Consider the following 24,878-nt stretch of genomic DNA (forward strand, 5'->3'; position numbering starts at 1 on the left):
AGGCTATAGTCCAAGGGGTTGCAAAGAGTCAGACAGGACTGAGCAACTAAGCACAGTATAGCACAGCATTCTACCTAACACAAGGGTTCACCCTTAAAAATGTATGCAAATAAGATATGCACACACACCAAAAAGAGAGTAGAGTGGGGTGTCAAATACTTATCAGGTAATCAAAGGGAGAGAGTGTGAGAGCAAACATAACATGAACGGCATGAGTGGTGATGGGGTCAGGAATATTCTCTCCTCTGATGTGTTCTTAGGTGTTCCAATAAAATCACACTTGTCCAGTAAGAGTTCAGTGGATGACTTTGGAAACACAGGAGACTAAGAGGATGACACAAATTGGTTATTGGCGATAATTAGTGCTTATTCTTTCCCCTATGTCTAGGCTATTTGGTGACAGTGAATCTTCTGTTGCCACACGTGTTCAGAGTGGCTGGAGCTATGCAATTGGGAAGATCAACACCAACCGAGTCCCCGCTTTTATTAGCTCCCTTTCTTGGGCAAAATACAACTTATGTCTCCATCTAGAAAATGAAAAATTCTCTTCTGCTTCCACAACCTGAAGACATCTGTGGCCAATGCTAGTCTAAAATCATAATGCCAGGGAAAATTCCCTTCTAAATTGTAGAGATTCTGTTCTGTGCTTAATTGCTCAGTTGTGTCCAGTTATTTGCGACCCCATGGACTGTAGCCTACCAGGCTCCTCTGTCCATGGAATTCTCCAGGCAAGAATATTGGAGCAGGTAGCCTTTTCCTTTCCCAGATCTTCCTAACCCAGGGGTCAAACTCAGGTCTCCCGAACTGCAGGTAGATTCTTTACCGTCTGAACCAGCAGGGAAGGTCCATATTGCAGAAGTAATCTGACTTTATTTTGTATTGAAAGATTAGATGAAATGTCAGTTATTCAATTAGATGACACTGAGAGCAGGAGGTTTGACTTTATGTGATGCAAGTAACTGCCTAGCATTATAGCTGATTTAAATTAGAGTTATTTTCAGAATTTGAATCAATAAATATTTTAGGTCACCCTTTAACAGTCAGTTGCAAGTCATCTAATTTAGGAAATGTAAAATAACTAGGGAAAAAGGGAGAACTAATAGCTCTTTGGGTACTTGAAATATCTTCCCATCACTCAGATTAACTTTGAGGTGGGGAAGGGACATTTGGCTTCTATTGTGCGAGGTGCTTTCTATTACTTGGCCTATTTTTCAAGGCCTTCATGACTCGGAAGGTTAAGTACTGGTTGTGCCTTTTCTCACAAACAATAAATAGCAAGTAAAAATGAGGAAAGTGCTTGGTAGACATTATCTGCAAAGAATTTTCGTTTAGAATCCTTGTTTTTACTGTGGTTGAATGACTTTCAGTCTGAAATATTTGAAATTTAGCCTGATCTCCCAACTTGTGGTTGTTTGCACTCTTCAGCTTTTAGGACTGAGCTTTTAACACACACTCCCTGAAACGTCAACATCCAACGCTAAACATGGTCCCGTCTTTGAGCCACAAGTTGATGAGAATGGACTATTTCAACCGCCAAACCACAACAGTGCCTCCAGGGTCTGTGCTCTTGCTTTGAGTTGCCATAGATGCATGTGTTCTGCATCTGTGTTGGAGGGGTTAGCCCCGGCATTCCTTCATCCCATGGAATATTTGTTTTTTTAAAAAAGAAAGGAGCAGATGTGCTTCACCCAGATATGCATGATATTTGGTCAGCCTGGAAATTCTTCCACCATGTCTTTCCTGTCACTGAGTAGTACCACCCCAGGGCTGGGCTTCTGTATCCAATTGAAAATGGTGATTGCTGGTGACTTGCTAATTATAACAGATCTACTGTCTAGAGTACCAGTGCTGTAATTTATTCCCAAAGGACCCTTATTCCCAGTTTCACATTTACAATTTCAACATTTAATCAGTTATCTCCTGTGTGAACCGCTCTTATTTTTGAGTGTTTTGAAAGGTTAGAAAAAGTCATCCAAATCATTGTGAAAGTTTTATCAGAAAACAAGGTATGTGTCGCGCTTTTCGTATATTCATTTCTGGAAAATCACGCACTGTAAAGTGAAAGTCGCTCAGTTGTGTCCAACTCTTTGCGACCCCATGGTTTATACAGTCCATGGAATTCTCTGGGACGTAATACTGGAGTGGGTAACCTTTCTCTTCTGCAGAGGATCTGCCCAACCCAGGAATCAAAATCAGGTCTCCTGCACTGCAGACGGATTCTTTACTAGCTGAGCCACCAGGGAAGCTCATGAACTGTAAGGATCTGGTTTATTTCTCTTGGGCTTCGCTAATAGCTCAGCTAGTAAAGAATCTGCCTGCAATGCAAGAGACCTGGGTTCAATCCCTGATTCAGGAAGATCCCCTGGAGAAGGAAATGGCAAGCCACTCCAGTGCTCTTGCCTGGAAAATTCCATGAACAGAGGAGCTGGGCAGGCTACAGATCGCAAAGAATCAGACATGACTGTGCAACTAACTTTCTTTCACTTACATAATGAAATCCAGGTCCATCTATTTTGTCCCAACTGGAATATTTTCCTTCCTTTATATGGCTATATACTATATATAATAGTATTCCATATTATATATACACATATATGAGATATACATATATACTCACATGTACATATGTATTATGCTTTCTCTATCCATTCATCCACTGATGGACATTTGGGTTGTTTTCATATCTTGGCTATTGTGAGTTATGCTGCAGTGAACATGGAAATTCAGGTGTCTCTTCAAGATCCTAATTTAAATTCCTTTGGATAAACACTCAGAAGTGAGATTGCTGTATCATATGGTGGTTCTATTTAATTTTTTGAGGAAAAATAATGGTTGCCCCATTTTCATTACCACCAACAGTGTGCAAGGGCGCCTTTACTCCACATCTTTACCAACAGTGATGATGATTTTAGTCATCCCCACATAATGATATTAGTTATCCTAACAAGTGTCATGTACTATCTCATGTGATTTTAACTTACATTTCCCTCATGATTAGTTATGTTGAGCATATTTTCACTTACTTTTTAACATCTTTGGAAAAATGCCTTTTTAGTTCATTTGTCCATGAAAACCATGCATTTTGACTGGTGAAAGTCACTGTCTCCATTCAGACATAGGCTCCAGATAATGTGGGAATCCTTGATATTGGTTTGTTCTTCTTTCCACCTCCCCTTTCCTCCCTTCCTCTGCGCCCTCTCTTCCCTTTCCGTCTTTCTGCCCCTTTTAAACTATAAGCCACACTTAACTGTGCTAATAGCATAATTCTCTGGGGGTTCAGCAGTAGAGAATCCATCTGCAATGCAAGAGATGCCAGAGAAGTGGGTTCTATCCCTGGGTCAGGAAGCTCCCCTGGGGAAAGAAATGGCAACCCTCTCCAGTATTCTTGCCTGAGAAATCCCATGGACAGAGGATCCTGGAGGGCTACAGTCCATGGGTTTGCAAAAGAGTTGGACACTACTTAGCAACTAAACAACAGCAAATAGTGCTTATAAAATAACATAAGTGCAGAATGGATTAACAGATGTTTCAATTTTATAGTAATTTTCCAATCTGACACTGTGATTTTGTTTGTTTTTTAATATAAATTTATTTATTTTAATTGGAGGTTAATTACTTTATAATATTGTATTGGTTTTTCCATACATCAACATGAATCCGCTATGGGTATACATGTGTTCCCCATCCTGAACCCCCCTTCCACCTCCCTCCCCATACCATCCCTCTGCGTCATCCCAGTGCACCAGCCCCAAGCATCCAGTATTATTCATTGAACCTGGACTGGCGATTCGTTTCATATATGATATTATACATGTTTCAATGCCATTCTCCCAAATCATCCCACCCTCTCCCTCTCCCACAGAGTCCAAAAGACTGTTCTATATATCTGCAGTCCATGTGGTTGCAAAGAGTTGGACACAACTGAGCTACTGAACATCTACCACCATCATGGTGAAGTTGGCTCATAATGATAACTGTTTCATCAAATGGATGACTTCATCTTTGCACTGGTCATGTTACAAAGAAAAGCTTATTTCTGTGCATGTTCCCTTATATAAAATTGTGGAAGTAACAATTTTATCACATTCAGAACCGCAGATTGCAAAGGTGACTATGCATATTTCATAAGCCATTATGTGTACAGATGTGCATCACATAATTTATAAATATACATAAATATATATACATGTGTATATATGTTGTTGCTGCTTAGTCACTTCAGTCATGTCTGACTCTAGCGACCCCATGGACTGCAGCCTGCCAGTCTCCTCCGTCCATGGGATTTTCCAGGCAAGAGTACTGGAGTGGGGTGCCATTGCCTTCTCCGCATATCAGTGTTTTAATGGCAAGCACTAAAATGGTATTATAGAAAGATTTCATATGTATTTTATTTTTTGTCTGTATTTTATATTTCTATCCAGAATTCCAGATATTGTTAAATAATTAATGCAATAATAAGCCTCTAAATCTATATTTCATGAGTCCCTAAACTATGAAATTATTAATTTCCTCTGAAAGTCCATGGTAGGAGAGTGAAAGTGAAAGTGTTAGTTGCTTAGTTGTGTCCAACTCTGCGACCCCATAGACTGTAGGCAACCAGGCTCCTCTGTCCATGGAATCTTCCAGGCAAGAATACTGGAGTGGGTAGCCACTCCCTTCCCCAGGGGATCTTCCTGACCCAGGGATCAAACCTGGGTCTACTGCATTACAGGAAAATTCTTTACCATCTGAGCCCCAGGGAAACGCCAGTAGTATAGTATGGATGTTCAAAATTAGCAATAAACTTGGTAGAAGCCCCATGCACTCCTGCTCCCTCTGGCTCTGCTATATGCCACCCAGTCAAGAGCAATTTATTTTTGTTTCCAAACCTGTCTGTGCTAGTTGTTCTCTTGTTTACTAATACATTAAATTTATATTTAATTGTTCATCTAATTAAATGGTATGAAAAGAGATGAAATTTGGGAGCAAAAAGAAATGTTGTTTCTAAGAAAAGTTAGTTAAATGCTTTGGAAAGCTTTGGTTACAATCATAGCTAAATTAGGTATAGAAAAAAAATGATGAATTATTGGAAAAAGAATAATCAAAATCTAGATGATTTTCATGTGCAAGTTGCTTCTAAAGTATTTTCAGTTCTAGCTATGTCTTAAAGACACTAGACTTCATACATGATACATTGGAGAAAAAAGGAATGTAAGAAGCTCTGAGGAGCAGCTGCTTACTTAGAAAACACCTTATCCATAGTTTTAAAATGGCAACTATGTGAACCTTTGTATGTTTCATGTAAAAATTAAATTGTATCATTTTCTAGAAAGGGCTTCCCAGGTGGCTCAGTGGTAAAGCATCTGCCTGCCATTGCAGGAGCTGCAGGTTTGATCCCTGGGTAGGGAAAATCCCTTGGAGGAGGAAATGGCAACCCACTCCAGTATTCTTGCCTGGAAAATTCTGTGGACAAATAGGCCTGATGGGCTGTAGTCCATGGGTTCGCAGAGTGGGACACAACTAAGCCACTGAACACGCATGCATGCATCCTTTTATAATCCTCTCCTTAAGTGGGTTTTTTTTTTTAAATGTATAGACTACTTACCAGTCTAACTGTGTGAGTGAAGAGGATGTCTACCATAACTCAACTCTGATATTTACTTTTACCCCTCTTTAATGCTTCTAGGGCAATGTTTTTGAAAGATATCAAAATTGAAAATGTACTAAAAATCTATTACCATTTTCAATTTAATTGTGTGAGTCATAATTTATTTTTATACTGTGCAACCTAAAGAAAATTTAAAAGTAAGGGAAAAAGTACAGGTGATAGACATGAAAATAAATGTTACTGTGATTCTTGTTTCAAATGCTCTCAGAGTAGCCTCATTATTTTCATTAACTACCAAAAAAAAAAAAGAGAGAGAGAAAATGTAAAGATCATAAATGCAAACAGAAGCAAGAGATTTTAAAATGCAATTTAACAGGTTGGGAGATTTATGTAAGTTTTCATCAAACAAGTATTTCTTCATCAAAATGTGTCTCAAATACTCTATTTTAGAGTATAGAAAAGTGATTCAGATGCTGCTTGAGCTTCCTAGCAACACAGGAAGAACAGGATGCTATCAAATTGACACAAAGGGAATCAGTAAGCTTCATTTTCAGTAAGAGGATAGGGGAGACTTCACATAGGAAGTAGGTTTAAACTCAGCCTTAAAATTTTCAGGCAAATAGAGGGAGAGGTAATTTCTGAGAGAGGAAACTCAGCAAAGGATGGTATAAGAGAAACAGAGAGTATTTATAGAGAAGGGTAGAAGCTCTTGGTTGGCTTCCCTGGTGGTTCAGTGTTAAAGAATCTGCCTGCCAATGGAGGTGACACAGGTTCGCTCCCTGGGTCGGGAAGATCCCCTGGAGAAGGAAACGGCAAACCACTCCAGTATTCTTGCCTGAGAAATCCCATAGACAGATGAGCCTGGAGGGCTACAGTCCGTGGAGTCGCAAGAGTCAGACACGACTTAGCGGCTAAACCACGACTGCTACCAGAAGCTATTGGTCCTGGAGTTTGGGGAGGGAGAGAGCTGCCTAAAGGCGGCAGTGGTCCTTTCAAGTAAAGTGGCTTTTCTGAACCAATGATGTTGCCTAAGTCTGAGAATGACACAATTTATGGAACATCTGTTTAGATGCGTATAAAGTATTCTAGAAGAACCTGTGAAGCTGTGACTAATTCTGCCTATAGGAAAGCTTCTTTATAGAGGAGATGATGCTTCATTTTAACTTGATGGATACATATTTCAGATCTGCTTGTTGGTCATAGTTTGAAGGGAGAATAGACCAGAGGCAGAGACAGTGATACTCATATGGTGCAATGGGAAACAAGACTTTAATCAAACAATTTCCTTTAATTTTAAGGCAATTACAGTTGATGTTTAAAAATAAATTTGAAATTCATGGAATTGAAGATATTTTCATATCCTTCTACTTTATTTGTCCTTTTCCCTTGTATTCAGAAAGTTCACCATGAAGTAAGCATCTTGGAGTCATTTGACTAAAATGAAAAAAATAATTAAAAAAATCTTTCTATCAAAACCGATCATTATTTCTAAATATAATGAGAGGTAAAATAAAAGTACAGTTTTATTGTATACAAAGATAAAATGTTTGCTCAAGTTGTTGCATTATTAAAAGACAACTAAAATTGGATTTTAAATGTTTTTGAAATGTTCCTAATTGTTGTCATATGGTTCGGTTTCATATATGTTTAGGCACTAAGTACTTGCCATCCATAAATGACTGAAGAATATATTCCTTGTGAAATGAACTCTCAGTTTTATTCATGATTAATAAAGGAAAGAGGTACAATTGTATCTTTTTTTTCTCAGTACTGTTCTGGCTTTCAGTTAAGAGGTTAGCTTGTAAATAGTAAAATAATGACAAAATAGCTTCACCGTACAGAAATGCCTTATATAATACTTATGGTATAAGAAATATGGATCCATTTCACATGTAGAGTAATTTAAAATATATTGGAAAGGTTAATATTTGCAAGATTTGCATACTTCATAGTATTTATAAATTGAGAGCTGTAATTTTTGTGTATTAGTATATTTATTTTTAAAATAACAATTTTAAATTAATACTTAATGAAAAACTTTTTAGAAACATCAATAAAACAAAAAAAATTTATCCTACCATCCCCGCAAAATATTTTATAGGATATATCTTTTATGCATACATAAAACTGTATAACTTACTTATATTTTTTACTGTTTTCTTATAAAATTTATATTTACACTTCATTTGTAAAACTTAAGTTCTTAGCATATCCTTTTAGCATATTTTAATGTTATAAATCATTTTTTAAATTATGGGATCTTAATGGGTTACATAAAGGTTATTGTATTGGTGTTTTCATATTTTATTTAGCTAGTCATTTGTGGTTGGCATTTACACTGTTCTTATCACCCCTAATGTAACTATGAAGGTAAACTGCCTGAGACTTAAATATTTGGCCCCATCTCCTAGAGGGCAGTACAGGGATGTAGGCAGTAAGCATCTTAAGGCTTTTGATTCATAGTGTGAAAAGGCTATCCAACTTAAATGCCTACCTTCTTTAAAATTTGCCATCCCAGGAATCATCAGTATTTCATTATTATTTTTGTTATTTTTCAATACTTTGGAGTTTTCTGCTTACAAATTATTTATTTGATATTGATTGTTTTACATTTATCGACAATTTGCATTTTTATGAGTTGTCCATTAATGTACTTTCCTGTGAATTTATATGATGCCTTTTGTCATTTGACTTTCCTACTTTTGCATTCCAATTCCCTACAATGAAAAAGACTTTTTTTTACTGGTGTTAGTTCTAGAAGGTTTTATAGGTCTTTGTAGAACCAGTCAGCTTCAGCTTCTTCAGCATCAGTGGTTGGGGCATAGACTTGGATTACTGTGATTTTGAATGGTTTGCCTTGGAAACAGAGATCATTCTTCATTTTTCAGACTGCACCCAAGTACTGCATTTCTGACTCTTTTCTTGACTATGAGGGCTACTCCATTTCTTCAATGGGATTCTTGCCCACATTAGTAGGTATACTGGTCATCTGAATTAAATTTGCCCATTTCCATCTATTTCAGTTCGCTGATTCCTAAGATGTTGACATTCACTCTTAACATCTCCTGCTTAGCCATGTCCAATTTACTTTGATTCATGGACCCAACATTCCAGGTTCCTATGCAGTACTGTTCTTTATAATATCAGATTTTGCTTTCATCACCAGACACATCCATAACTTAGCATCATTTCTGCTTTGGCCTAGCTGCCTCATCCTTTCAGAAGCTATTCATAATTGTTCTCTACTCTCCCCCAATAGCATATTTGACACCTCCCAACCTGGGGGGCTCATCTTCTGGTGTCTTATCTTTTTGCCTTTTCATACTGTTCATGGGGTTCTCAAGGCAAGAACGCTAAAGTGGCTTGCCATTTTCTTCTCCAGTTTTCTTCTCTTGTCCTTTGCTTTGGTATTTTGTTTATGGCACATGCGTGTGTATGTGTGTGGTATGAGGCTGTAAATGGGCACATAAAATGAAAAAGCACTGATAAATTTTCAAATATTAATCCACTATATATTGATATTATTCAGTTTCATTCAGGACAAAGTCAAAGCCTATTTAAACAGTCCATATATTTATGAATTTGAGGATTCACTTAAGTTGCAAGGTTCCTTTCTCTTACAATCAGAAACTAGTACACACTCTACTCAAAATTAGTGTATTTGGGTGATTTTGAAAATTGAACAGAAGAGAGAATTCATAGGAAAATGAAAAGCTACTCTTATGCTTAGAGATAAAAATCGGTGGTATGATTGTCTCTCAAAACACTCAAGACAAATTAGGCTGTGATTGTCACAACAAAATTTTCATTTGGTGAGAACTTGAAGCTGACTGCATGGTTGCCAATAAATGTTTCCCATTAGAAGTGATGCTGGGACATTTTAGATGATGAAATGCTGTTGTTAATGGATGTAGAGCTTCAACAATGCCAAAAATATTTCATCAAGTTGATTTTCTGCGTGCGGTGAAGTTTCACCACATATAAATATTTTATGAACAATATCTTAGAAAATACGTATTTATATAGTTGGAAAAGCTATAAAGAGAAGTAAAAAATGAAAAACATGAATTTTAGGTTAGTAGTTACCTCTGGGAGAGAGAAAAGGGAGTGTAATCAAAGCGAGTAAACAGGGGCAACAAATGTACTGAGAATGTTTAAATTGGTGGTAGTTACCCAGGTTGTTGTTACTATTATTACTTTTATATACATTATGCATAGGCTGTTAAAATATATTTTAATAATTTTTAAAATCACAAAAAATATCTAAAAACAGTGATAGTCAATACTTCTTAATGTGTTCTACGTGCCAGGTATTCCCCCCCTCTTTTTCCCCCCTTTCCCCATCATGTTCGCACACTATATTGTCCTTATTTCTACTTGCATCTAAGTAAGTTTATCTTTTTTTCTGTTCTGACAGACATCAAGAGCAAGTGGGCAGTGAATCCAAATGTAGAATCAGATTTTAAAAGCACCGTTTTATGAACTGTTAGGTATAAATGGGGGCCGGGGGTGTGATGATACGTTTATTTTAAAAAATTCTGTATTTCATCTCTAGTGTATCCTTTAAAAATATATATTTAATGTATGTTTAAACATACATCCAGGATGGTAAAATAATGCATATGTACATGTATATATTTGTCTCTTAGTAATAAAAAAGGCACAAATGTAAAATACTTCTGTGCTTTATTTTTGCCTACTGTGCGCATTTTTAAAAGGTTAACAAAGACAGGCATACAGTTAGGATATTTATGGAATATAGGCTATTTAGGAAGGGATGGATAAAATTAAGCATTTTGATAAAATAAAAAGGGCTATTCATGAAATCCTGTCCATCTAACTTAAATATAATGTATAATAAATTTCACTATTTGGTTTCCCAATTCTCCTAGAGAAGTGCTTGTGAGATTAGCACAGGCAAAATAAGTGTAAGAGCTGATATCCTGAGAGCAAAGGGAAAATTAGAAATTATTTTAAAAGTGATTACTTAATTATATAATATTTTTATAATACAAGATGGATATTCATGATGTGGTATCAAGAAACACTTCACTTTTATATTAAAATGATTTTTACTTTCACTAAAATTATTCAGTTTATTACTTGAATTGTTAAACTCCAATATTGAGTTTTTTCCCCCAGACTAAGACTTTTTTTCTCGATAAATTAGACGACAATGTAGTGTTCTTTTCTTGCTGGACATTTCATGTGTGTTTTATGAAATCATTCACTGTCATGAAGTCTATGTCCAGTCTACCTATATACCAGTAACGTCTGTTATGTAGATATAGGTATACACAGCATGTTATTTAAGGAAAATTCATTTTCATATATAAATGCAATAGGCAAATATTAAGCTGATTTTTTTTTCAGATGCTCACTCATTGCAGTTACTATATTTCAGTTATAAGATTTTCTTCAGATTGTGGCTATCTAATGATAAATCTCCATGAATATTGGGGTACTGAGGAATGATGAACAACTTCTGAAATCTGATTAATAGAATCAACAGTAACAATACACTATTGGATTCCTGTGTATCTTCCTAACTGCTCATGTTCAAGGAAGATGAAGCATATTTAGTGATTCATTATGCTCTGAGTAGAGGGGCAAGAGAAAGAAAGACATAAAGTTAGATGGCAGGTATTTAGGTTGTATTTGTTGGTCAGTGCAGATGGCTCCTGGAGATTTCATAAACTCTGCATTGCTTCAGAGACCTTATCGGAGAAGGCAATGGCACCCCACTCCAGTACTCTTGCCTGGAAAATCCCATGGATGGAGGAGCCTGGTGGGCTGCAGTCCATGGGGTCACTAAGAGTCAGACACAATTGAGCGACTTCACTTTCACTTTTCACTTTCATGTATTGGAGAAGGAAATGGCAACCCACTCCAGTGTTCTTGCCTGGAGAATCCCAGGGACGGGGGAGCCTGGTGGGCTGCCGTCTATGGGGTTGCACAGAGTCGGACACGACTGAAGCGATTTAGCAGCAGAGACTTCATAGATTTTATTAGGTCTTGTTAAAGTCTATACTGGGGCTTCCCAAGTAGTGCAGTAGGAAAGAATCCATCTGCCAATTCAGGAGACACTGGAGATGTGAGTTCAGTCCTTGGGTAGGGAAGATCCCTTGGAGTAGGAAATTGCAAACAGTCAGACACAGCTGAGCAAACACACATACCTGTACACTCTGTACTAAATAATGTTTACAGTTCTTGGTCTCTTTCGTTTTTCAGCTTCTTGGTCACTCAGCATTTAGATCTGATTAACCTTACCATGAAATATTCTGGTGTAAGTGAATGAAAGAGTGTGTGTGTATGCTCAGTCATACCTGACTCTTTACAACTCCAGGGACTGTAGCCCTCCAGGCTCCACTGTCTATGGAATTTTCCAAGCAAGAATACTGGAGTGGATTCCCATTTCCTATTCTAGGGGATCTTCCTGACCTAGGGGTCAAACCTGCATCTCTTGTATCTCCTGCATTGGCAGGTGGATTCTTTACCACTGTACCACCTGGGAAAATGTCAATGGAAATATGTCCACATATATACCATCTATATTGCACTAATTTATTAGGTTTTGCAATTTTATATTCATTATTCTTAATTAATGTTTTTAAAGATTAAAAGATAATTCCATTTATATAGGTAAAAATATTATAAGGCTTCTGTTTCCTGTTCTCCTTAGTTAAACCACACCCCCTACCAAAGGGAATATTTTTGTAAAAGACAGTAAGGGTGAATTCTAGGGTGATACCACCTAATTATCAGTATTAGCTTATTTTATTTATAAAAATAATGTGGTTGGAGTTTGTGCTATGCAGAATTAATGGAAGATAGTGAAAGTTACCAAATAATCTGATTAATTTGAATAGGTTTTCTCCATTAAATTATGGACAAAGTATCAATGTCTATTTATCATTTCCAGTAATTAATTATTTGCTAAGCAGTCTCTCTAGCATGATGGATAGAAAGAAAGGATTTACCATGAAGTAAAGGTGACACTGGAAACTACTAAGGATTATCTTTCTTCCATAGGTGTCTGATATAATATCATTGAAATATTGATTTTAAAAACAAATATACTGGAGTCATTGCAGGAAATATATTTCATGTGTCTTTAAATTTGAATCTATATAAAAGCTAAGAAGGATCCTGGGTAGACAGAATTGGTATGCTAAGTGGGTGCTGCAGCTGTGTTGGCTTCACAAATGCTTTGCATGTGTTGTTCTCGAAGAGCAAATAATAAAGCAGTCCCCTCATCGTCCAAGGCCATGAGAATATTTTTTTCCCTTTTAATAATAGTCCCAAATATGATCTTCATTTTATTTTCTTAAAATGTTTGAAACAGTGAGCAGACACTTCAACTTGAAGACACAGCTGTTCAGTTGATCAGGCACAAAAGAAGCTCAACAATATCCTCAAAGTGAAATTGAAATTGCAATTATGTGGATTTTAACTATTGAATGTATAAATGTGCCCCTCCCCCCAAAGAAAGTTGGAAAGCTGCCAACTGCATTTTATGAATATCACACATATCACAAAGAAATTTACATTTTGTCACCCTCTTCCCTTTATTGACATGTAAACCGTCTCCCTGCTCTCTACCACTTACTTCTATTTGAAGGTGGAAGTCAGGTGGTTGGAAGTTGCTTTGATGATTTCCTCTCATCTGTTCAGGATAAGCAGCTGCAATAAATTGTATAGCATCATTTTGAATATGCATAGACCAATGCTCAGCTCCAATTAAAAGGAAAGTCTGACTTTATCTTCTTTCAGTTTGCGTTGAACATTTTTAAGGCAGAATGATTAATGCTGCATTTTGATACCATGCAAAATGGACTATTATTGTTATGGAATCTTTGAGATATATTTTAAGTTACTTCATGTTCACTTTGAAAATTCTTAGCAACTTCTGACAAAAGCTGGAGAAATTTTTCCTTTTCAAAGTTTCCAAAAAAATCTAGTTAGTTTTCTTTATAATTGTCCCTTAAAATTATTAATACTACTTTTGGTTGTCAAAGGTAATCACTGGCTTTGTCAATTCCATGTGAAATAATTAATATGCTCCCTGCCATATATTTTTCATTATTAGGACAAAGTGAGAACTTTGTGACTTTTCATTAGTTTTCACTTTTTAATTCAATTCTTGAGTTTGTCTAGCTATATATTTGTTCTATTTTTAAATCATTTTTTTAAAAAAATTCATTTTATGGTAGTTGATTTATACTGTTCATGGGGTTCTCAAGGCAAGAATGCTGAAGTGGTTTGCCATTCTGTTCTCCAGTGGACCACGTTTTATCAGAACTCTCCACCATGACCCGTCCATCTTGGGTGGCCCTACATGGCATGGCTTATAGTTTCATTGAGTTAGGCCAGGCTGTGATCCATGGGATCAGTTTGGTTAGTTCTCTGTGATTTTGATTTTCATTCTGTCTGCCCTCTGATGGATGAGGATAAGAGGCTTGTGAAAGCTTTGTGATGGGAGAGACTGGCATGGGGAAACTAGGTCTTGCTCTGGCAGGCAGGGCCATACTCAGTAAATCTTTAATCCAATTTTCTGCTGATGGGTGCATCTGTGTTCCTGTCTCGTAGTTTGGCTTGAGACCAAACTATAGTAGGGATAATGGGCTCCAAAATCACTGGAGATGATAATTGCAGCCATGAAATTAAAAGACACTTGCTATGACAAACCTAGACAGCATATTAAAAAGCAGAGACATTACTTTGCCAACAAAGGTCTGTCTAGTCAAAGCTATGGTTTTTCCTATAGTCATGTATGGATGTGACAGTTAGGCCATAAAGAAGGTTGAGCATAGAATAGTTGATGCTTTTGAACTGTGCTGTTGGAGAAGACTTGTGAGTCCCTTGGACTGCAAGGAGATCAAACCATTCAATCCTAAAGGAAATCAGTTCTGAATATTCATTGCAAGGACTGATGATAAAGCTGAAGCTCTGATACTTTAGTCATCTGATGACAAGAACTGACTCATTAGAAAAGACCCTGATGCTGGGAAAGATTGAAGGCAGGAGGAGAAGGGGATGACAGAGGATGAGATGGTTGGGTGGCATCACTGACTCAATGGACATGAGTTTGAGCAAGGTCTGGGAGATGGTGAAGGACAAAGAAGCCTGGCGTGCTGCAGTCCATGGAGTTGCAAAGAGTTGAACACGACCGAGTGACTGAACGACTTCAATAATTGTTGATTTATGATGGTGTGTTAATTTCTGCTATACAGCAAAATGAGTCAAGTATACATATAGCTACATTATTTTCATATTCTTTTCCATTATGGTTTATCACAAAATATTGATTGTAGTTCTGTGTTGTACAGTAAGATCTTGTTGTTTATCCATTCTATGTATAATATTTTGCATCTGCTAACCCCAGACTTCTAATCTATCCCTCCTCTACCCATTGCCCTGTTGGCAACCACAGTTCTGTTCTCTATGTCTGTGAGTCTATTTCTGTTTCATAGATAAGTTCATTTGTGTCATTAAAAATTTTTTTTAAATTTTATTATAAATTTATTTATTTTAATTGGAGGCTAATTGCTTTACAATATTGTATTGGTTTTACCATACATCAACATGAATTTTAGATTCCACATGTAAAGTATATTATATGGTATTTGTCTTTCTGACTTTATTTCTTTTTTAATTTATTGAAATTTTTAATGTTTTGAAAATGTTAGCTCTCTGAATATACCTTTTTATTACCTTGCCTTGTCATTTATTGTTCATAAAATAGCTTCAGATTTTTTTCATAAAAATCTCCAAACAAAAAGAAAAATATTGATTGTATTTGGGGTCAGCTTCTACTATTTAAACTAACACTGTAAACGTGTAACTTTTATCTATGGTAATCCTGTTTCATGAAGATTCTAAATGCCAAAGAATTCCTTGGAAAGAAAGTAAACATTTAAAGTGTAAAAATGTTTTGATATCCATTATTATGAGTTTTGAAATGGCAAATGACTTTGATTTATTATCAACATTTAATAAATATTTTCCAAACATTGATAATAGCCACCTGATGTGTATTATTGAAATATTTTTTTAAAATATATTATTTGTGTGTCTCCAAATTATGAGATATCTTGGGTTAGACTTGTTTACCATGGCTAAATCTGTTGCTACTTCTAAAGACTTGATTGAATTCTCTTTGTCACATTTGAAGGTATTAGTCATTTAAGTTTTTTGCTTTTTTCAGTCTTCCTCCTACTCCCAGACCTGGTACTTTTTCATAGCAGCATCTCATGCCTCTGCTAGCCTCTTAACTTTATCTGAATCTTATTTGTGTTGTATATTCCTTTCTTAATTAAGTTTACTCTACCCTGGGTACTTCTTCAACTACCGCCCCAAGTTTTCACCTTATGCTTAAGGCTCTCAGATCTCGATTCTCTCCTCTGAACTCCAGAACCATATCATCAAAATGCTATTGGAAATCTCTACTAAGCTGTTCTACAAACTCTTTAAACTCGGCTTATCTAAGTAAGACCATTTTTCATTTTCCCCTCTTCCACCTGATCCCAGCCCCATGTTTCCCCACTAGTACTTGAATAGGCTGGGAACACAGACATCATCCTATAGATACTATCTTCCTTCGTAGGTTATCTCCCACAGTATTCATCAAGGCTTATCAAGTGTGTCATTCTATATCAATGCCAACCCCTTTCAATTTTAACTTCTCATAGTCTATTAATAGGAGCCGGAAAATAACAAAGTTACGTAATTCTAGACTCTCTAGGGAAGAGCTAAGCAAGAAGTTGCAGTAGTCAGACTCAACAAGCACTGTATGTTCTGTCAAACTGTGGTGGTTCCATCCGGTTATTTTGGACAGCTGAAGCAGACTCCCTAACATTCAAATTCCCAAGGGAATGAGGAGTGATTACACATTTCTTCTGCGTTGCCGTCAATTTCCATAGTCTGGCATTCAAGACTCTCCCAGATCACCTCATCTACCTTTATTTTCTTTTTGTCTTTCTATTACTCTGTACTACAGACAGACAGAACTGTTCTTATTAAGTAAGTGAAGTCACTCAGTTGTGTCCGACTCTTTGCAACCCTATGGACTGTAGCCTACCAGGCTCCTCTGTCCATGGGATTTTCCAGGCAATAATACTGGAGTGGATTGTCATTTCCTTCTCCAGCGGATCTTCCCAACCCAGGGATCGAATCCGGGTCACCCACATTGTAGACAGACGCTTTACCGTCTGAGCCAGATACTGTTTTAATTATTCATACTTAAATCATAATTTCATGTGGCTAAGTATCTATTCCAAATTTTCTTCCCATATAGAGCTGTAATCTCACCCCTACAAATACAGTCTTACTGTTCCTGGACTGGGTCAATTCTGTCACTCCTCTTATCATTTTATACACTGGAATTCACTTATTTACAGGATGTTTTTTCTCTTCTATAATTTCTTAAGAAATAGTTTATATTTTCTCAGTATCCCTACATCTTTTAGTTTTTAGAATTTGAATATTTAAATATTTTGGATGAATAAATGGTTTTTATTAAGGATTACTGAAGTATGAATGTGATTATTGACCAAGATTTTATATTATGGTAAAACAACCTAAAATTTGCTATTTTTTGACTGTACAGTTTAATTGCATTAAGTATATTCATGTTACTGTATAGCTATTAGCACCATCCATCTCTGGGACCTTATCATTTTTCCAGACAGAAACTTTCTACCTGTTAAATCAAAACTTTCCATTTCACAATAACTAGCCCCTGCCCTGGGGAACCACCCTTCTACATTCTGCCTCTATGAATTTGACTACGCTAGATACTTCATGTCAGTAAAATCACACACTATTTGTCCTTTTGTACTATTTGTTTCCTTTAGCATAGTATCCTTAAGGTTCACCCAGGTTCTGAATTTCATTCTTTTTAAAAATTGTATAGTTTTTCATTGTATGTATATACCAACATCTTATTTATCCTTCATCCATCAATGTGCATGTGGGTTGCTTCCATGTTTTGGCTGTTGTGAATATGCTTCTTTGAATATGAGTGTACACATATCTGTTCAAGTCCTTGCTTTCAGTTATCTTGGATGTATACCCAGAAGCGGAATTGCTTGATCATATGACAATTCTATATTTAACTTTTGAAGGAGCTGCTCTACTTTTTTTCATTGTGCCTGTACTGTACAATTTTAAATTTCCACAAGCAGTACTCTCATTTCTCCACATCCTTGCCAATACTCCTTATTTTCTTCTTCTTCTTCTTCTTCTTCTTTTTTTTTGGTAACAGCCCTTGTTTTCAGTGTGAAGTGGTATAACCTTGAGGTTTTGATTACATTGCCCTCATAACTAAGGATGTTGAGCACCTTTTCATGTGCCCATTGGCCATTTTTATGTCTTCCTTGGAAAAGTGTGTATTCAAGTCCTTTGCCTTATTTGTTAATAGAGTTGTTTATTTGTTTTTGTTGTTATTGAGTTATCGAAGCTCTTTTATACATTCTAGATATTAATCCTTTATCAGATATATGATTTGAAAATACTTTCCATTTTATGGATTGCTTTTCACTCTGTTGATAGTGTCCTTTGGTGCATGAAAATTGCAATTTTGATAAAATCCAATTTATCTACATTTCATTTTTTGTCTATGAGTTTGGTGTCATATGTAAGAAATCATTGCCAAAACCAGTAGCATGAAGCTTTCCCCTTTTGTTTCTTGTAAGAGTTCTATAGTTTTATATCTTTGTTTAGGTCTCTGATCCATTTTGAGTTCATTTTTTGACTGTGCTTGAAGGTAAGGGTCTAAATTCTTTTTTCTGTATGTGGATATCCAGTTTTCTCAAAGAAAAAAGGAAAAAACTATTGAAAAGACTATTCTTTCTCCATTGGATGCTCTTGGCACCCTTGTTGAAAATCATTTGAGCATACATTTGAGGGTTTATTTCAAGGCTCAATATTCTCTTCTCTTTGTCAACATACGTCTCATTATGCTGGTAACACACTGCTTGATTACTTTGTAGTAAGTTTTGAAATCAGGAGATGTGAGACCTCCAACTTTGTTCTATTTCAAGGTTACTTTAACTATTTGGGATACTTTGAGATTTCAGATGAATTTTAGCTGTCAGCCAAATTTCTTGTCTTCCCTTTGCTTGAAATGAAGTCACTCATTTGCCCAACTCTTTGCGACCCCTCCAGGCCAGAATACTAGAATGGGTAGCCTTTTCCTTCTCCAGGGGATCATCCCAACCCAGGGATCAAACCAGAGTCTCTCACATTGCAGGTGTATTCTTTACCAGCTGAGCTACCAGGGAAGCTTAGTTACACAAATATCCAGAAGAATAAAAACAATTAGTATTCCATCAATTTTTAGTGTCAAAGGACTTGAATATTTTTGGGTATTAATAATACACAAACCATTAGAATACAAAGAAGACAATATTATGTAATGGAAACAACCTTGGAATAGCAGTTGAGAAGTTGTGAGCTTTTGGTTCTAACTTCTAACTAGCTTTGTGGTCATCAGGAAGCTATTTAATCCATCTGGGCCTCAGTTTCTTTTCTCTCATAGTGAGATCATTGAAATTGATTATGTCTAAGACGTGCTCTAACTCAGATTTGTATGAAAAGTAAAATCTTTAGAAACTCTGCAACATAGTGTTTTAGTTCCTTTCCCTGCCTACTCCTAGCTAATATGATGGTTTTGAAAAACAGTCTTTCTGTCTATCAAATGTATATTATGTGTATCTCTTCCTCTGGCAGAGGGGAATCTCTCTTGTGAATTCTGTTCATGCTCATGTTTGTTAATGTTCCATCAATCAGGAGATTGATGAGGTGGAAGTTTAACAAAAGATGAAAGACAAGTTGTACCCAGGTGTGCAGAAAGGAGTAAGTTGCCTAAACAAGAAAAATCACAAGAGGTTTAGCACCAGAGGCAAACAAGTACGAGAGGTCAGTCAAGGAAAGGAGGTGGGAAGCCTGTGGAACTGGAAAGTTTGGCACTGGACTGCTGGAAACTGGGGCAGTAGAGGATACTTTCATTTAGGTATCTGAACTAGAATTAGGACTACCCACTTCTTTAGTTGCCTGGGGACCTAGAGATATAGAAACAGAGAAAAAGAGCTATTCCTGAAGTGCTGAAAGGGAAGAGGAAAGCATAGAAACAGAATGCAATTAGAAAGAGGAGGTAACATAGCATACACTAGCCAAAGGCAGTTTTACAGATGGCAAGATGTGTAAGATGCTTATTGTGATGCTGGCTGGTAACTCTGTTTCCCCAGTGACTTAGTGGTAAAGAATCCGCCTGCAATGCAGGAGGCACAAGAGACAAAGGTTTGATCCCTGGGTCGGGAAAATCCCCTGGAGAAGGAAATGGCAACCCACTTCAGTATTGTTGCTTGGAAAATTCCATGGACAAAGGAACCTGGAAGAGCTACAGTTCGTGGGGTTGCAAAGAGGCAGACACGACTGAACATGTACTTATCAAATACTCAGTAAAATCCCCTAAGCTCATGAATGCTTTTGTATGAGAAACATTCTGGTGCCTGGGAAATCCCATAGACAGAGGAGCCTGGTGTGCTAAAGTCCATGGGGTTGCAAAAGAGTCAGATGAGACTTAGTGACTAAACAACAACAATAGCAATCTGACAAAGGTCTGTCTTTCATGCCTGATGCAAAGGCAACCCTGGGGGATTCAAGAACCTGGAGAATGTAAGACCATCAGATGTCTCCAGAACTTTGGGGAAGGCTTTGGAAACTCACAACTTCAGGAGCTGGTGAAGAGAAGGGGTACAAGGTGATATTGGAATACCTGTGAAACAGAAAAAAGAGAAATTCCCTGTTGAACAGGCTGTTTTCAGTGAGATTTACAAAAACGGTTAATTTTGTTTTCCTCCAACTGCTGCCTTCAAATATGTCCTGTGGAATCTGCCTTCCTTTTCCCTGGACAGTATCACAGTCTTATTTTGTATTTTTTTTTCCCCACTAAAAATAGTCTTATAGCTAATTCAAATTCACTTTTAGTTTTTAAGAGTCCGGTCCAGTCTAAATCAAACCCTTGTTCTCATGTGTACTTATTATCATCAGATAAGGTTTCATGTTACATTTGGGGTAGGAAAATGTGACTCTGTTTTGTGGTTTATTTTATATTCTTTTGAATAAGAAGAACAGTAGCTAAAACTTGAGTGGGAAACTTTGCATTCTATATGCATGCACATTTATTCTTTGTAATAAACTTATTGTTGCCTCCCTCATGTAAATGAGGGAACTGAAACTTAGAAGATGAAGTCTCTTTCTCAAAGGTCTTATTTTCATTGTTTCTTCCCCTAATCTTTCCCATCAAGGCAGCATTTTACACGTATCATTTAGATTTCATTTTGAAAGTTTCACTCCATCAATTCTGCCCCATTGAAATCCTTCCAGTGTTTCTGTCATCCCATCTCTTTCTCCTAGCTCTTAAAGGCTGCCAGTGGATAAAACCATCCCTGTCATCATCCCCATTGTTGATAAAAAGGTTGAACAGATTGGTACCAAGAGCAGAGCCTGAGGTCCTCTGCCAGAGAACACTCCTCATGTTGTATCCATTTATCCTTTAACATTCTATGAGTGCTGTTGACTTACAGGTTGTGAATTAACTCTCATTCAGCCCATTAAGAAAAATCTGGTCCACAGATTTTATCAAATTATTTCTCCTTCTCTAGTATAACACATCTATCTCAAAGATAATATGAGAGAAAATTGCTGATGTGATGGTGGTGGAAAGAATACAGTATAGATATGAAGCCTCTGTAAACTATTATTTATAGATTCACAAAGGTGAAGATATCTCAAGGGGTCTCCCAATATGCTTTTCTTACCATTACATTAATAATTATATCATTTAATTCTATAAGTCCTTATGCTTCTTAGTGACAAAACCTAGGGCCTGATGTTTAAATTTTCACAAAGTCAAAAGTCCTGGAGAAGTTCCCCTTATTGGAGCAAACATTTTCTTTTGTATCATTACCAAAAGATGTTTAATAGAAGATACTGATTTCATTTTATAACATAAAAACTACAGGTATGCTTGGAAAATCTCTACTTTCTTTTAAGTAACCTAATATGGATCTATCTACACTGAATGTAATGAAATATCTCTTGAACATATTTTTATTTTTAGCTTAACCTTTAGAGTTCCATTTGTTTACCACTTAACTGCCTAAAATAACTATTTTTGAATTTCTAAATAATTTTAGTTTTGAAAAACAAGAATAGCACAAAATTAAATACATATCTTCCCTGTAGCTCAACGGTAAAGAATCTTCCTGTAATGCAGGAGACCCCGATTCTATCTCTGGGTCAGGAAGATCCTGTGGAGAAGGGAATGGCAGTCCACTCCAGTATTCTTGCCTGGAAGATTCCATGGACAGAGGAGCCTGGCAGGCTATGGTCCATGAGATCACAGAGTCAGACGCGACTTAGTGGCTATCACTACTGCTCCACTGTTTATACAGTGCCTTATCCATAGCAGACGCTCAATAATTATTTATGTAAAGAGCTTTTGTGTTATATGGAAATCTAGTACATTTTCTTTTCTGTATTTTAAAATATCTTTCTTTGAGTGTCTAGGAGTGCACATTAGTTCTAGTCTTAATATTGGGAGAGAAGTTCATTTATGTAAGTTTTAGGATTTTATAGACTTTGGTCATATCTTTCACTTTCTAAACTGGTGTCTCAGTTGTTCCCAATATAGTCTTGTATGAGAGGTATATACATCCTTGCTCATTGCAGCTGTCCATTTCTGAACCTTTGCCAGATTAATTATATCTTTTCTGTTCCACACCTGATTAATCAGAATGTAAGTTTTCAGGTCTGAGTGACCATTACTGGTTGTTTTCAGAGCATCAAGACATTTTTCTTTGCTTTATTTCTGTCATTTATCCTGACATATCCTTTTAAAAACCTTTCTATTATATGCTGGTTTAATTCTTTAGAATAAGTAAGTCATTAATATTATCTAAAATATGAACCTTTCTGTTCCAAATGAATTCCATTTTTTTTTTTTTGTTGTTCTTCACACAGTGATAAGGTTTGGCCACAATTAGCCAGGACTACTAGTCTTTTACATCATTAAAAACTCTTACTATTATCATCTTCGCACTTTTCTTTTTCTGAGTAAAAGAATATCTTTTTATAGATTCTATCCTGTCTGTTTACAATCTCAAAAGCCTATTTCTCTTTCATTGAAGCCTATCCTCTTCAGACATATGTGTATATGTTTGTCCCAGTAAAGCCTCAGAAAAAAATTTTAATGGGTAGAAATGGTAAAATACTAAAGTTCATATAAAGGGTGTGATGAGGTTGATATGTATTATTTGTGTGATGGTGGTTCATTTGGTAAGTCGTGTCCAACTCATTGTGACCCCATGGACTCTAGCCCATTATACACAAATTAAAGTATATTAGAAAGATTTAATATTTGTTTTTAATGTTGCTTTCTGAAGGCAACAGAAATAGGAGACTTATTCATAAAACCAGAATTGAACACTCTATGCAGTTCTGTCGTCCTTTAAAATTTTCAGATAAGAGAGACTTTGAGGCTGGCCTCACACCTTCACCTAAGATTTCTCTGGAGTTTTCATCACTTATCCTAAGAAGCTCTTGTTCAGCAAATGAATTTTCAGAATGTTATTAAATTTAGGTTACTAGTCTCTTAGATTTGGTTTGAGATCTCTGAGGGGAAAACTCCAGAGCGTCACCATTAACTACCCAATGCATAACGTCTGCTTTCAAAACAATGAGCAGGGAAATGTGACCCCGTGCTTGGGAATTGAAATCTTGCCAATTGCACTGAAGTGTTACATTCATTATGTCATACCACACACATCTGATAAGGGAAGACATAATGCTGTTGGATAGGCTCTTGTATACAAGAACTCTCTAGGTCAAGTAAAGGGCTGTTTTTCATTTAATAACTGAAGTATGCAGGTGCTAATTTGGACCATATGTAGGACAATGCAGAAATATGTTACTCTGCAGTGGGATGGTAGCATGTGTGTGAGTTGATAGCAAGGGGGGTTTTTGATTAATTAAGGTGACTATGCTCTGGTTAATTTAAACCGTGGAAATCAATTAACGTAACTTTGTAAAAACATAAAGCTTGCAGAAAACTGTCATAATGCTGAAATTTTTTCTGTTCCTTCTCTTCATACACCCTGACTTTTTGAAGCTCCCAGTGGACCAGTTCATCTGAGAGAAACATATTGGACACTGGGAAAGGCCAAATGAGAACTGAGGCAGCAATTGACTCCCTCATTACATATGCCTGCCATGGGATCTACATAGTGTATCTGGCACAAGAAATACTGAGTGATTCAGGTTCTTAATATTTTTCATCTTCTTGTGGGAACTAAGTTAGAAAAAAGGGCCCCAGAGGTAACATGCTAAGAACCATTTTCAAGATTTAATTGCAAATTTGTACTAACCAACCAATACGTAGATATAACCTATGTATTGAGGATTAAATAAACCCATGAGAACTTTGATGAAAATTTCGTTTGAATGCTAACCCCTAAGAGAACTTTTTAGGTTGTTGACCTGTCTAGTGAAAGCCATGTTTCACAAACTTCTGCCCACCAGTTGCTCATATGCCTCTCTAACATTTTTATATTTTCTTCTTGTTTGCTCCTTTTTTGAGCTTCTGTTATAAGAATCCTCTTATTTTCATTACATGTATTGTGTGCTCAGTTGCTCAGTTGTGTCGGACTCTTTGCGATTCCATGGATTATAGCTTGCCAGGCTCCTCTGTGCTTTGGATTTTCCAGGCAAGAATACTGGTGTGGGTTGCCATTTCCTATTCCAGGGGAATCTTCCCGACCTAGGATCAAACCTGCATCTCTTGCATCCCCTGCATTGACAGGCAAATTCCTTACCACTAGTGCCACCTGGGAAGCCCTGTTACATATATTATTCTCCTACTAAAATCATCATTAGAGATGAGTGATATTTTGGTTCATTATGATCATACAAAGGCTTGTGAAGAAAAATGTTTATTACCCTACTGGGTACAGAAATGCTGCCCCCCAGGAGGAAAAGGGGGATGGTGAGATAAATTGGGAGGTAGGGACTGACATATATATGTGTATGTATGTATATATATACACACATATATATGTGTCTCTCTATATGTACACATAGATATATATACACATACATGCATATATATGTATATATACACTATTGATACTATGTGCAAAATAGATAACTAATGAGAACCTACTATATAGCACAGGAAATTCTATGTTCTGTGGTGACCTAAATGGGAAGGAAATTCAAAAAAAAGGGG

At 36.5% G+C, this 24,878-nt stretch overlaps 1 protein-coding gene across 3 annotated transcripts in view; it reads left to right on the forward strand.

Moving 5' to 3' along the window:
* Nucleotides 1–24,878, forward strand: part of C6H4orf22 (chromosome 6 C4orf22 homolog) — a 710,136-nt gene that overhangs the window by 371,277 nt on the left and 313,981 nt on the right. The gene's annotated exons all lie outside the window — the stretch shown is intronic.

Source organism: Capra hircus, chromosome 6 (assembly GCF_001704415.2).
Source record: "Capra hircus breed San Clemente chromosome 6, ASM170441v1, whole genome shotgun sequence".
NCBI classification, from domain to species: Eukaryota; Metazoa; Chordata; class Mammalia; order Artiodactyla; family Bovidae; genus Capra; species Capra hircus.